The sequence below is a fragment of the Balaenoptera borealis genome (genome assembly GCF_965194805.1).
Source record: "Balaenoptera borealis genome assembly, chromosome: 3".
NCBI lineage: Eukaryota > Metazoa > Chordata > Mammalia > Artiodactyla > Balaenopteridae > Balaenoptera > Balaenoptera borealis.
In genome coordinates this window covers 65,682,993-65,697,215 of record NC_138866.1, presented here as the reverse complement: position 1 = coordinate 65,697,215, position 14,223 = coordinate 65,682,993, and the positions used below count along the sequence as shown (strand labels likewise).

Genomic DNA, 14,223 nt, shown 5'->3' with positions numbered 1-14,223 from the left:
TAATTCAAGAAGAGCATTTGGGTATTTGGATCAGAGGCCTTCACTACATCCTGAACGGCACCTGCCTGCAACTCTTAAACTGGGAGGAACACAACCCAATATCCATTGGCTGTTACCTTGGAAACTAGGACAATTTAAAAACATTGGAAAGGAAATACTGTAACTGGGAGGAAAAGCACACTTGGGGCCAATCACCTTTTTTCTTCCAAAGCTTAAAATATTAGACACCTGTGTAAACAATTCTTAATCATTTTTTTAAACCCATAAGTTATTGTTAAATACATGATGAAAATGAGAGACATAAGATCTTTTCTTACTTTGGGGAAGTTAAGACTTAAAAGTCCTACTACTTGTATCTACTGTGTACCTACTATTAGCCTATTGGTTTTTCTTACTGTCTAGGATGCTATCAGCAGGCTCAAGCTGTATTCTTGGTCATCTATAAGAGTCCCAATGTAATAATCTAGGACTTCAGAGGGAAAAAAACCATCCAAGCACCCAATAGACCTTTCTCCACAAACTCCCTCATCCTTGTGATAATGTATAATTCTGGTTCCTGCTAAGCTCACAAGCTCCTTTCTTTCTGTATCCTTCGTTGGCTACTCTTTGTGACCCATAACTGTTGAGACCACCCCCCCCGCCCCCTTCCCCCTATGCTTTAGTGCTTGGATCCTGCTTTCCTCTTCAATAACTTTGGGTAAGCTCAGCCACTTGGAGTTTGGTCTATACATATCTTATCTCTGGTTCAATGGGGGACACTCCAATGCCCTCAGTACCTCCCTCCTCTAAATTTATTTAATCCCGATTCCTGGGGTTGTGGTTCAGTAGGTCTGGAGGGGAGCCCTGAAATCTGCATTTTAATAGGCACACAGGGGATTCTGAAGCAGGACTCCAAGGGCTACTGTTTGAGTGTCACTGTATTCAAATGCTGGCCTGATTTTTATCTTTGATCTTTATCTTTCATCTTAAATTTAATGAGCCTAAAAGTAACCTCCGCGAATAGATACAGGTTTCTCTTGCCTGTCATCATGCCTGCACCAGTTTTGTAAATGTAATCAGTATAGTCTTTGTTCTTCCATCTTCCCTTCTTTCCTCCTCCCTCCTTCTCCTTCCTTTTTTTCTCAATCTTCCAGTCATTCCCTGTCTGGTTGGCTCCTCCTCCCCAGTCTTCATTCACATTAAATCTCATTCTTAGGGCCACTCCTCTAAATCCCCATCCTCATCAACTCACGCATGGACTATCCAGGTCTTCTAGCCTCTCTCTTTCTGCTCTAATCCTTCTTTCACGTTTTCACCATGTCACTTAGCTATTCAACAATAAGTAGTATTCCCTGTTTGCCATGTCAGAACTGAACTTCTCTCCCTAGTATTTTATGTTTTCCTCGTTACTCCGAAATTATGTATTTTTATTTTCTGAACTAGTACCTCAGTCCATTATTTAGACACAATTTCTTTTCTCTTGCCTTTGAATGTGAAGTCTCAAAATATATTCATTGCAAACTTCCATGGACATAGAATTTATTTGTTGGAGAGGAATTTTGATATACTGCCTACATTATTATAAATTCCTTCCCATAGGCGAGGTCTAGAGAGGAAACCGAGTGGACTGGTGGACTGATTGAATGAGAACGTTACATTCCTCTATTTTACGGCAGAGTTAAATTTCATTTTTGTGGTTTCCTTAGATTAAATGAATTTCTCTTGTGCAGTGAACTTTGAACTTTTAGAGGGAGTAGATTACCTTTTAATAGGTTGTCTATTGGTAAAATTTTCCTAAAGCTGTTCAGCCAAGATTTTAAGTCAATATATAGATTGTTTTGTACACCTTAAAAACTATTTTCTGTTCTGAGCAGCTGTATATTTGGTTAAACTGAATCTACTAAGACAAAGCTCTGACATGTTTTGAAAATTAGAAACAAGTACTCAGAAAATCAGGAGAGGTAGCTGGTCACTCTCATAACAGGTTTTTTTTTGTTCTTAATCCAGTGCTTTGATGTCTGTGGTACCCATGCAGAAGCTTATGTTGGAAACGGTTTAAGTACTTGATAAATCACAAATGTGTCTTTTCAGGGCGCTTATCATTGAGGTTGGCCACTGTCCACCACCTTCAGAAAGACTTAACAGTTCTCAACCTCTTTTTTACCACAACATAACATCCCTAAGCGGTCCCCCTCTTTCTGACAGTAACAGAGGTATACTGAATTAGTTCTCAGAAGATCTCTCCTTTTCTCCTCTCTGGGTAACGTATTATTTGAAAAAGTTCCTCAGGTGGTTCTGAAACCCCCACCCATTCTGCATTGGGAGTCACAGCTTTCAGATCTCCTAATTGCTCCTTCTTTAATATAACTAAAATTTATTGGCTTGATTTATCAGTTTCTGAAAGATGTGTGGTGAAATTTGCCTCTGAATTTATAGTTGTGAAGAAGTTTTCATTGTAGTTCTATCACTTTTGCTTTATATATTTAGGTGCTTACAAGTTCAAGATTGTTTCATCTTCCTGGGGTGTTTTCTTTTTCTCCTTACGTAGTATACTACTTTATCCCTGTTAATGTTGATGCATTACCTTTTATATTGTCTGATATTAATATTGCTATGTATTCCTTCTTTTGGTTAGTATTTGCTTGACATACCTTTATCCATTTCCTTATTTGCAAACCTTTGGTGAGATTTTTAAAAAGTATGTTTTCTGGTAAATAGCGTTATTTGAATCTTTAAAAATTGACTTGCTCTCATCCTATTTTTTAATAAATGGGTTTAATTCAGAGTTCAGCAATCTTTTCCTATAAAGGACCAGACAGTAAATATTTTTGGCTCTGTGACCCATATAGTCTCTGCCGTAACTACTCAGAAATAGCCACTGCCAATACATAAATCAATGCACAGGGTCAGATTTGGCCTGCTAGGTGTAGTTTGCCAACCCCTGGGCTTAGTCCGTTTACATTTTTGTGATTGATAATATACCTACATTATTTCTGTCAAATTATTTTATGTTTTCTGTTTACCATCTGTATGACTTAGGGTAGTGCCAGCTGAGGTTACAGATGAACCTGGAAACCTCAGTGGCTTAACATAATAGAAGTATATATTTCGTTATGTAAAAATCCAGTCAGTGGCACAGAGGGTATGGTCTCCCCCACACAGTCATTCAGGAATCGAGGTTTCTTCCATCTTGCGGTGCTGCCACTCCCAACATGTAGGTTCCAAGATCACCATAGAAAGGGAAAGAAAGGGTTAGGCTGCTTCTTAACCACATCAACCTGAAAGTTATTTATATCACTACTGCTCACATTTTGTTGATGAGGACTAGTCATATGGTCCTACCTAGAAGCAAGAGGGGCCTGGGAAATGTAGTTCTTGGCCTGACAGCCACTTCCCAGCAGCAGTTCCTCACTGTGGTAGAGGATCACAAATCTTTGGCAGACATCTGGACACTTCTGCTGCAGCCACCCTTTTTCTTTGCTGCTTTTTTTTTTCTTTTCTGCTTTCTGTGTGGTTGATTTTTTTTTTCTATTTTCCTTTATTCCCTTTGTTGCTTGCAATATATATGATGCATTACTTTTATTTTAGTGGTTGTCCTTACAGTTTTAACATATATACATAATTTTAAAAATTTCTATAAAGCCTATGTTTATTCAGTATATCTCTTCTCTTCTGGATAAGAAAATAATTTCTTTGCTCCTCTCTTCCCCCTGTACCTACACTCCACATATCTTTCTTCATACTGCTGTCTAGGGTTTTATTTAAACCTAAAGAAAAACCCCAAATAGTTATTATTTTTATGGTTAAGGATTAAATATACAGTTATTATATTTTTATCAGTTTCTATATGCATTCTTCAGTTTTTTTGTTTGTTATTTTCAGTGAGTCTCTGGGTAGTAAGCTCCCCTAGTCTATTATAACTGAATAGCTGGGAATAGGAAGGTAGATAATTATATTCTCGCAGTAGGTGGAAGATGTTACTCCTTTTTCTTTTGGCATTCATTGTTGCTATTGTTGCATCTATTGTCAGTCCAATTGTCATTTCCTTCATAGGAATCTGTCTTCTTTTCTCTAGTAATTTTTACAATGTTCTGTAGTTTGATCACACACTATAGTTGTGGATTTATTTTCTTTGATTCACCTTGCCTTCCAGAGTAAGTCTTCGAACTGTGGACTCATATTTCTTTGATTCTTGAAAATTATTAACCACCCCTTTGAATATTGCTTCTCTTCCATTAACTCTTGGCTCTTGAGGAATTGGTTAGATGTATTTTGAAGCTTCTCAATGTATTCTCCATGTCTCTTAACTGCTCTTTCATACCTTTTCTCTCCTCCTCAGTGGTTTTTTCTCAGCGTAATTTTTCAGTTTTCTAATCCTCTTTTGAGTGTGTACAGACTAGAGGTGATCTCATCTAAGTTTTTGTTTCTGTATTTATTATATTTTTCATCTACCTCTAATTTCATTTGCGCCTGTTTTTTGTTTCAGTTTTTAAATGAATGTTATTCCTTCCTTCTTCTCTGAGGATCCTGAAAATACAGAAACGCTTTTTAGGTTATTCTGTTATTTTCATTGCATTTGTAATGTTGGCTGACTTCTGTTGGTTGTCTTTCTTTGTTGAGATTCTCACTTTCTCTTTCCCTCTCTCTTCACACATCCCTCCCTGAATGGTTGCCCAACCTCCCGGGACCCTTTTCCAGAACCGGGTGTTCTATGGGTGGTGAGACAGTGCTGCCCTGGGTGCTACTAAATAGGTCACAAGTCCAGTCCCTGCATTCATGCACAGCCTTGCTCAAGTCCTTGCTCAGGTCGACTCAATGTTACGACTGTGCTTGTTTCTTCCTCTCTCCCTAGGTTTGCACCTTCACAGGAGGTTTACCCTCAGGCAGCACCTGCAGTAGCTCCCCTGTCATGGGTGGGCAGGGGACACTGGTCCTGCCCTGATTTCCCACTTGAACCTGGCTCAGGGCACCTGCCATATGTGGAGCATCTCTAGTCGCCATGAATCCCCAAGAGCTGAAATCAGTAGGTTCTAAGGAGGTCATTATCTTGCTTTAGAGCCCACCTTTTTAATACCTTCTTTTTTTTTTTTTAACATCTTTATTGGAGTATAATTGCTTTACAACGGTGTGTTAGTTTCTGCTTTATAACAAAGTGAATCAGCTATATACATGCACATATATCCCCATATCCCCTCCCTCTTGCATCTCCCTCCCACCCTCCCTATCCCACCCCTCTAGGTGGTCACAAAGCACCAAGCTGATCTCCCTGTGCTATGTGGCTGCTTCCCACTAGTTATCTGTTTTACATTTGGTAGTGTATATATGTCCATGCCACTCTCTCACTTCATCCCAGCTTACCTTACCCCTCCCCGTGTCCTCAAGTCCATTCTCTACATCTGTGTCTTTATTCCTGTCCTGCCCCTAGGTTCTTCAGAACCAATTGTTTTTTTAGATTCCATATATATGTGTTAGCATACGGTATTTGTTTTTCTCTTTCTGACTTACTTCACTCTGTATGGTAGTCTCTAGGTCCATCCACCTCACTACAAATAACTCAATTTCATTTCTTTTTATGGCTGAGTAATATTCCATTGTATATATGTGCCACAATTCTTTATCCATTCATCTGTCGATGGACACTTAGGTTGCTTCCATGTCCTGGCTATTGTAAATAGAGCTGCAATGAACATTGCGGTACATGACTCTTTTTGAATTATGGTTTTCTCAGGGTATATGCCCAGTAGTGGGATTGCTGGGTTGTATGGTAGTTCTATTTTTAGTTTCTTAAGGAACCTCCATACTGTTCTCCAGAGTGGCTGTATCAATTTACATTCCCACCAACAGTGCAAGAGTGTTCCCTTTCCTCCAAACCCTCTCCAGCATTTATTGTTTGTAGATTTTTTGATGATTGCCATTCTGACCAGTGTGAGATGATATCTCATTGTAGTTCTGATTTGCATTTCTCTAATGATTAGTGATGTTGAGCATCCTTTCATGTGTTTGATGGCAATCTGTATATCTTCTTTGGAGAAATGTCTGTTTAGGTCTTCTGCCCATTTTTGGATTGGGTTGTTTGTTTTTCTGATATTGAGCTGCATGAGCTGCTTGTAAATTTTGGAGATTAATCCTTTGTCAGTTGCTTCATTTGCAAATATTTTCTCCCATTCTGAGGGTTGTCTTTTCGTCTTGTTTATGGTTTCCTTTGCTGTGCAAAAGCTTTTAAGGTTCATTAGGTCCCATTTGTTTATTTTTGTTTTTATTTCCATTTCTCTAGGATGTGGGTCAAAAAGGATCTTGCTGTGATGTATGTCATAGAGTGTTCTGCCTCTGCTTTCCTCTAAGACTTGTATAGTGTCTGGCCTTACAGTTAGGTTTTTGATCCATTTTGAGTTTATTTTTGTGTATGGTGTTAGGGAGTGTTCTAATTTCATTCTTTTACATGTAGCTATCCAGTTTTCCCAGCACCACTTATTGAAGAGGCTGTCTTTTTTCCTTTGTATATTCTTGCCTCCTTTATCAAAGATAAGGTGACCATATGTGCGTGGGTTTATCTCTGGGCTTTCTATCCTGTTCCATTGATCTATATTTCCGTTTTTGTGCCAGTACCATACTGTCTTGATTACTGTAGCTTTGTAGTATAGTCTGAAGTCCAGGAGCCTGATTCCTCCAGCTTTGTTTTTCTTTCTCAAGATTGCTTTGGCTATTAAGGGTCTTTTGTGTTTCCATACAAATTGTGAAATTTTTTGTTCTAGTTCTGTGAAAATGCCATTGGTAGTTTGATAGGAATTGCATTGAATCTGTAGATTGCTTTGGGTAGTATAGTCATTTTCACAATGTTGATTCTTCCAATCCAAGAACATGGTATATCTCTCCATCTGTTTGCATCATCTTTAATTTCTTTCATCAGTGTCTTATAATTTTCTGCATACAGGTCTTTTGTCTCCTTAGGTAGGTTTATTCCTAGGTATTTTATTCTTTTTGTTGCAATGGTAAATGGGAGTGTTTCCTTAATTGCTACTTTAGCAAATTCATTGATTAGCTCTAGTAGTTTTCTGGTAGAATCTTTAGGATTCTCTATGTATAGTACCATGTCATCTGCAAAAAGTGACAGTTTTACTTCTTCCTTTCTGATTTGGATTCCTTTTATTTCTTTTTCGTCTCTGAGTGCTGTGGCTAAAACTTCCAAAACTATGTTGAATAATAGTGGTGAGAGCAGACACCCTTGTCTTGTTCCTGATTTTAGGGGAAATGGTTTCAGTTTTTCACCATTGAGAACGATGTTGGCTGTGGGTTTGTCATACATGGCCTTTATTATGTTGAGGTAAGTTCCTTCTATGCCTACTTTCTGGAGGGTTTTTATCATAAATGGGTGTTGAATTTTGTCAAAAGCTTTTTCTGCATCATTGACATGATCATATGGTTTTTCTCCTTCAATCTGTTAATCTGGTTTATCACATTGATTGATTTGCGTATATTGAAGAATCCTTGCATTCCTGGGATAAACCCCACTTGGTCATAGTGTATGATCCTTTTAATGTACTGTTGGATCCTGTTTGCTACTATTTTGTTGAGGAGTTTTGCATCTATGTTCATCAGTGATATTGGTCTGTAGTTTTCTTTTTTTGTGACATCTTTGTCTGTTTTTGGTATCAGGGTGATGGTGGCCTTGTAGAATGAGTTTGGGAGTGTTCCTCCCTCTGCTATATTTTGGAAGAGTTTGAGAAGGATAGGTGTTAGCTCTTCTCTAAATGTTTGATAGAATTCGCCTGAAGCCATCTGGTCCTGGACGTTTGTTTGTTGGACGATTTTTAATCACAGTCTCAATTTCAGTACTTGTGATTGGTCTGTTTATATTTTCTATTTCTTCCTGGTTCAGTCTTGGAAGGTTGTGCTTTTGTAAGAATTTGTCCATTTCTTCCAGGTTGTCCATTTCATTGGCATAGAGTTGCTTATAGTAATCTCTCATGATCGTTTGTATTTCTGCAGTGTCAGTTGTTACTTCTCCTTTTTTCATTTCTAATTCTATTAATTTGAGTCTTCCTTTTTTTCTTGATGAGTCTGGCTAATGGTTTATCAATTTTGTTTATGTTCTCAAAGAACCAGCTTTTAGTTTTATTGATCTTTGCTATCATTTCCTTCATTTCTTTTTCATTTATTTCTGATCTGATCTTTATGATTTCTTTCCATCTGCTAACTTTGGGGGTTTTTTTATCCTTCTTTCTCTAATGCTTTAGTTGTAAGGTTAGGTTGTTTATTTTAGATGTTTCTTGTTTCTTGAGGTAGGATTGTATCGCTATACACTTCCCTCTTAGAAGTGCTTTTGCTGCATCCCATAGGTTTTGAGTCATCGTGTTTTCATTGTCATTTGTTTCTAGGTGTTTTTTGATTTCCTCTTTGAGTTCTTCAGTGATCTCTTGGTTATTAAGTAGTGTATTGTTTAGCTTCCATGTGTTTGTATTTTTTACAGATTTTTTCCTGTAATTGATATCTAGTCTCATAGCATTGTGGTCGGAAAAGATACTTGATACGATTTCAGTTTTCTTAAATTTACCAAGGCTCGATTTGTGACCCAAGATATGATCTGTCCTGGAGAATGTTCCATGAGCTCTTGAGAAGAAAGTGTATTCTGTTGTTTGGGGATGGAATGTCCTATAAATATCAATTAAGTCCATGTTGTTTTTTTTTTTTTTTTTTTTTTTTTAAAAGCTGATACCTCTTAAACCTGTTGCTCTTTTTTTTTTTTTCTAATTTTTATTTATTTATTTATTTTATTTTTGGCTGTGTTGGGTCTTCGTTTCTATGCGAGGACCCTCTCCAGCTGCGGCAAGCGGGGACCACTCTTCGCCGCGGTGCGCGGGCCTCCCACCACCGCGGCCTCTCTTGTTGCGGAGCACAGGCTGCAGACGCGCAGGCTCAGCAATTGTGGCTCACGGGCCCAGTCGCTCCGCGGCATGTGGGATCCTCCCAGACCAGGGCTCAAACCCGTATCCCCTGCACTGGCAGGCAGACTCTCAACCACTGCGCCACCAGGGAAGCCCAGTCCATGTTGTTTAATGTATCATTTAAAGCTTGTGTTTCCTTATTTATTTTCATTTTGGATGATCTGTCCATTGGTGAAAGTGGGGTGTTAAGGTCCCCTGCTATGATTGTGTTACTCTCGATTTCCCCTTTTATGGTGGTTAGCATTTGCCTTATGTATTGAGGTGTTCCTATGTTGGGTGCATAAATATTTACAATTGTTATATCTTCTTCTTGGATTGTCCCTTGATCATTATGCAGTGTCCTTCTTTGTCTCCTGTAATAGTCTTTGTTTTGAGGTCTATTTTGTCTGATATGAGAACTGCTCCTCCAGCTTTCTTTTGATTTCCATTTGCATGGAATATCTTTTTCCATCCCCTCACTTTCAGTCTGTATGTGTCCCTAGGTCTGAAGTGGGTCTCTTGTAGACAGCATATATACGGGTCTTGTTTTTGTATCCATTCAGCCAGTCTGTGTCTTTTGGTGGGAGCATTTAATCCATTTAAATTTAAGGTAATTATCGATATGTGTGTTCCTATTACTATTTTCTTAATTGTTTTGGGTTTGTTATTGTAGGTCTTTTCCTTCTCTTGTGTTTCCTGCTAGAGAAGTTCCTTTAGCATTTGTTGTACAACTGGTTTGGTGGTGCTGAATTCTCTTAGCTTTTGCTTGTCTGTAAAGGTTTTAATTTCTCCATCGAATCTGAATGAGATCCTTGCTGGTAGAGTAATCTTAGTTGTAGGTTTTTCCCTTTCATCACTTTAAATATGTCTTGCCACTCCCTTCTGACTTGCAGAGTTTCTGCTGAAAGATCAGCTGTTATCCTTATGGGGATTCCCTTGTATGTGATTTGTTGTTTTTCCTTTGCTGCTCTTAATATTTTTCCTTTGTATTTCATTTTTGATAGTTTGATTAATATGTGTTTTGGCATGTTTCTCCTTGGATTTATCCTATATGGGACTCTCAGTGCTTCCTGGACTTGATTGACTATTTCCTTTCCTGTATTAGGGAAGTTTTCTACTATAATCTCTTCAAATATTTTCTCAGTCCCTTTCTTTTTTTCTTCTTCTTCTGGGACCCCTATAATTCAACTATTGGTGCATTTAATGTTGTCCCAGACGTCTCTAAGGCTGTCCTCAATTCATTTCATTCTTTTTTCTTTATTTTGCTCTGCAGTAGTTATATCTACTATATTATCTTCCAGGTCACTTATCCATTCTTCTGCCTCAGTTATTCTGCTATTGATTCATTCTAAAGAATTTTTAATTGCATTTATTGTGTTGTTCATCATTGTTTGTTTGCTCTTTAGTTCTTCTAGGTCCTTGTTAAACGTTTCTTGTATTTTCTCCATTCTATTTCCAAGATTTTGGATCATCTTTAGTATCATTACTCTGAATTCTTTTTCAGGTAGACTGTGTATTTCGTCTTCATTTGTTTGGTCTTGTGGGTTTTTACCTTGCTCCTTCATCTGCTGTGTTTTCTCTGTCTTCTCATTTTGCTTAACTTACTGTGTTTGGTGTCTCCTTTTTGCAGGCTGCAGGTTCGTAGTTCCCGTTGCTTTTGGTGTCTGTCCCCAGTGGCTAAGGTTGGTTCAGTGGGTTGTGTAGGCTTCCTTATGGAGGGGACTAGTGCCTGTGTTCTGTTGGATGAAGCTGGATCTTGTCTTTCTGGTGGGCAGGACCGTGTCCGGTGGTGTGTTTTGGGGTGTCTGTGACCTTATTATGATTTTAGGCAGCCACTCTGCTAATATGTGGGGTTGTGTTCCTGTCTTGCTAGTTGTTTGGCATAGGGTGTCCTGCACTATAGCTTGCTGGTCGTTGAGTGGAGCTGGGTTTTAGCATTGAGGTGGAGATCTCTGGGAGATTTTCGCTGTTTGACATTATGTGGAGCTGGGAGGTCTCTGGTGGACCAATGTCCTGACCTCGGCTCTCCCACCTCAGAGGCACAAGCCTGACATTTGGCTGGAGCACCTAGACCCTGTCAGCCACATGGCTCAGAAGAAAAGGGAGAAAAAAAGAAAGAAAGCAAGAAAAAATAAATAAAAATAAATAAAGTTATTAAAATAAAAAATAAAAAAATTATTAAAAAGTAATAGAAAAAAAAGCAAAAAGAAAGAAAGAAGAGAGCAACGAAACTAAAAAACAAATCCACGAATGATAACAAGCACTAAAAACTATATTAAAAAAAAAAAAGCACAGACAGAACCCTAGGACAAATGATAAAAGCAAAGCTATACAGACAAAATCACACAAAGACGCATACACATATACACTCACAAAAAGAGAAAAAGGAAAAGAAAATATATATCTATATATAAAAATAAAAGGAAGCGAGCAAGCAAATCAATAAACAAATCTACCAATGATAATAAACTCTAAATACTAAACTAAGATAAACGTAAAACCCGAAACCAGTCAGTTGCATACAGCAAACCCCAAGTCTACAGTTGCTCCCACAGTCCACTGCCTCAATTTTGGGATGATTTGTTGTCTATTCAGGTATTCCACAGATGCAGGGTACATCAGGTTGATTGTAGAGATTTAAATTGCTGCTCTTGAGGCTGCTGGGAGAGATTTCCCTTCTCTTTTTTGTTCGCACGGCTCCTGGGGTTCAGCTTTGGATCTGGCCCGGCCTCTGCGTGTAGGTCGCCTGAGGGCGTCTGTTCCTGCCCAGACAGGATGAGGTTAAAGGAGCAGCTGATTCGGGGGCTCTGGCTCACTCAGGCCGGGGGCGGGAGGGGTACGGAGTGCGGGGCGAGCCTGCGGTGGCAGAGGCCAGTGTGACGTTGCAACAGCCTGAGGCGCGCCGTGTGTTCTCCCGGGGAAGTTGTCCCTGCATCACGGGACCCTGGCAGTGGTGGGCTGCACAGTCTCCCGGGATGGGAGGTGTGGAGAGTGACCTGTGCTTGCACACAGGCTTCTTGTTGGTGCAGCAGCAGCCTTAGCGTTTCACGCCCGTCTCTGGTCTCCACGCTGATAGCCACGGCTCGCGCCTGTCTCTGGAGCTCGATTAGGTGGTGCTCCGAATCTCCTCTCCTCGGCACCCCGAAACAATGGTCTCTTGCCTCTTCGGCAGCTCCAGACCTTTTCTCGGACTCCCTCCCAGCCAGCTGTGGCGCACTAGCCCCTTCAGGCTGTGTTCACGCAGCCAACCCCAGTCCTCTCCCTGGGATCTGACCTCCGAAGCCCGAGCCTCAGCTCCCAGCCCCCGCCCACCCCGGCTGGTGAGCCGACAAGCCTCTCGGGCTGGTGAGTGCCAGTCGGCACCGCTCCTCTGTGCGGGAATCTCTCCTCTTTGCTCTCTGCACCCCTGTTGCTACGCTCTCCTCCGTGGCTCTGAAGCTTACCCCCCCCCACCTGTCTCCGCCCGCGAAGGGCCTTCCTAGTGTGTGGAAACCTTTCCTCCTTCACAGCTCCCTCCCACTGGTGCAGGTCCTGTCCCTATTCTTTTGTCTCGGTTTTTTCTTTTTTTTTTTGTCCTACCCAGGTATGTGGGGAGTTTCTTGCCTTTTGGGAGGTCTGAGGTCTTCTGCCAGCGTCCAGTAGGTGTTCTGTAGGAGTTGTTCCACATGTAGATGTATTTCTGATGTATTTGTGGGGAGGAAGATGATCTCCACGTCTTACTCCTCCACCATCTTGAAGGTCGCCCCTTAATACCTTCTTTTTATATTTTATCTGTTGCTTTATGTTTGGAGTAGTGGTGAGAGGGGTGTGGTCCAATTCGTCTTCTTTTAGGAACCAATCCACCCTGATTTGAGACCTTTCTCCTATTCCTTTTGATTCCTTCATTGTGATAATACTGCTTGGTCCATTTTCTGTACCTCACATCACTGTTGGATCCCCAAATGCACTCATAGCAAGCAGACATGAATTGTTCTAGATAATTTTCCTCAGAGACAGATGGTGGTGAGTGAGCCTGATGACGGGAGTGGGTTGGGTCTCAGTGGCTGTGTCAGAGTGAGGTTAGGACATGGCTGGTTTGAGTGTAAGTCCTGGCAGGACCACCATGTTTCTGTCCCCCTTGCTCCTCCTAACATCTCTGTCATCAGCTAGCCTGGCACAGACCGATGCCCCAACATGCAAAAGGGTGTGAGAAGGCTGACCCAGACATGACACCTGCCATCTTTTCTGACACTCTACCTTGAAACTAATTATTTCTAACCCCTGAGCTATGGAATGGGATGGCTCTGTGTTGCTATGCGTTGTGCACTCTACCTGAGCACAAATCATGCCCACGTTTCACCCAAGCTGTGCACCCACAGGTCTCTATCTACTGAGTGAGGGAAGGCCTTCTCATTTACACAAAGATGTCAGTTAGACTATGTTGGCCATACAAGGACTCTTGTATGGAAGAGGAAGGAAGTTTTGTATGGAAACAAGGAAGTGTCTCTCTAGGCTTCTTGTCATCACCTCAGATAAGATGGTCAGGCTCTAAACTCCTTGTTTATCACCCTTATAGACAAGAGTATTGCTGAACCCCATCCTGGGGATGCTTTCCTACTAGGGTATGGTGAAGGGAGGGCCAGGGCCTGGTACCAAGTTGTTGTGGCACCTGACTGGCAGCTGGAAGAAACTCCAGAGGCTGGGCTTTTGTCTCGTATTTCAGTATAGACCTGGCAGGTGAGGTACCAGCTTCCCCTTTTATCTGGGTTAGACCTCATTTTCTCCAACAAGTGACACGCTCAGACTGCCAAGGGGCCAAGGCAGTTCCTGGCCTTTGTTCCCTCCAGGGGCCAGCTTTTTGTGCACACTGCCACTGACCCCCTGGGCCTGGATCTAATCCTGTCTCTCTCTGCATCCTGCCCTCCCTCGCCCCAGTTGTGCAGTAGTTTCTGGCCATAAAGCTATTAGAAATGGGCACCAGCAAATGAGTCACTGGAGACCCAGCCCTTGGTACAAGGAAAGCCATGGTAAACATCACTTTGCAGTGCTGCTGAGATACTCAATATTAAGTAATGTTATAGCCTGACTCCTTTTCAAGGAACCCTTCTGCGCTAGTGCCTAAGGTAGCATAGAAGCGTTTGTTTTCCAGAGCCAAAAGCATGCTTCTTTTAGCTTTTTTGGGTTTTGCTTTTTTGTTTGCTTTCTTTTGACTGGTCTTTAGCATTCTTGCTACTTTTTGCCAGAACTTACTAGAGAATTCCTTCAGGGAAGTTTAAGAGATGACAGAAGGAAGGAGAGGTTCATTTGTAATAGGAGGAAGAGCAGTAATTATGAAAAGCACAGA

At 40.8% G+C, this 14,223-nt stretch overlaps 1 protein-coding gene and 1 long non-coding RNA gene across 7 annotated transcripts in view; one reads left to right on the top strand and one right to left on the bottom strand.

Annotated features, from left to right (window-relative positions):
• Positions 1-14,223, top strand: part of AKAP6 (A-kinase anchoring protein 6) — a 572,476-nt gene that overhangs the window by 11,877 nt on the left and 546,376 nt on the right. The window lies entirely within an intron of this gene.
• The window catches only part of LOC309625139, a 479,966-nt gene that overhangs the window by 232,739 nt on the left and 233,004 nt on the right, over positions 1-14,223 (bottom strand). The window lies entirely within an intron of this gene.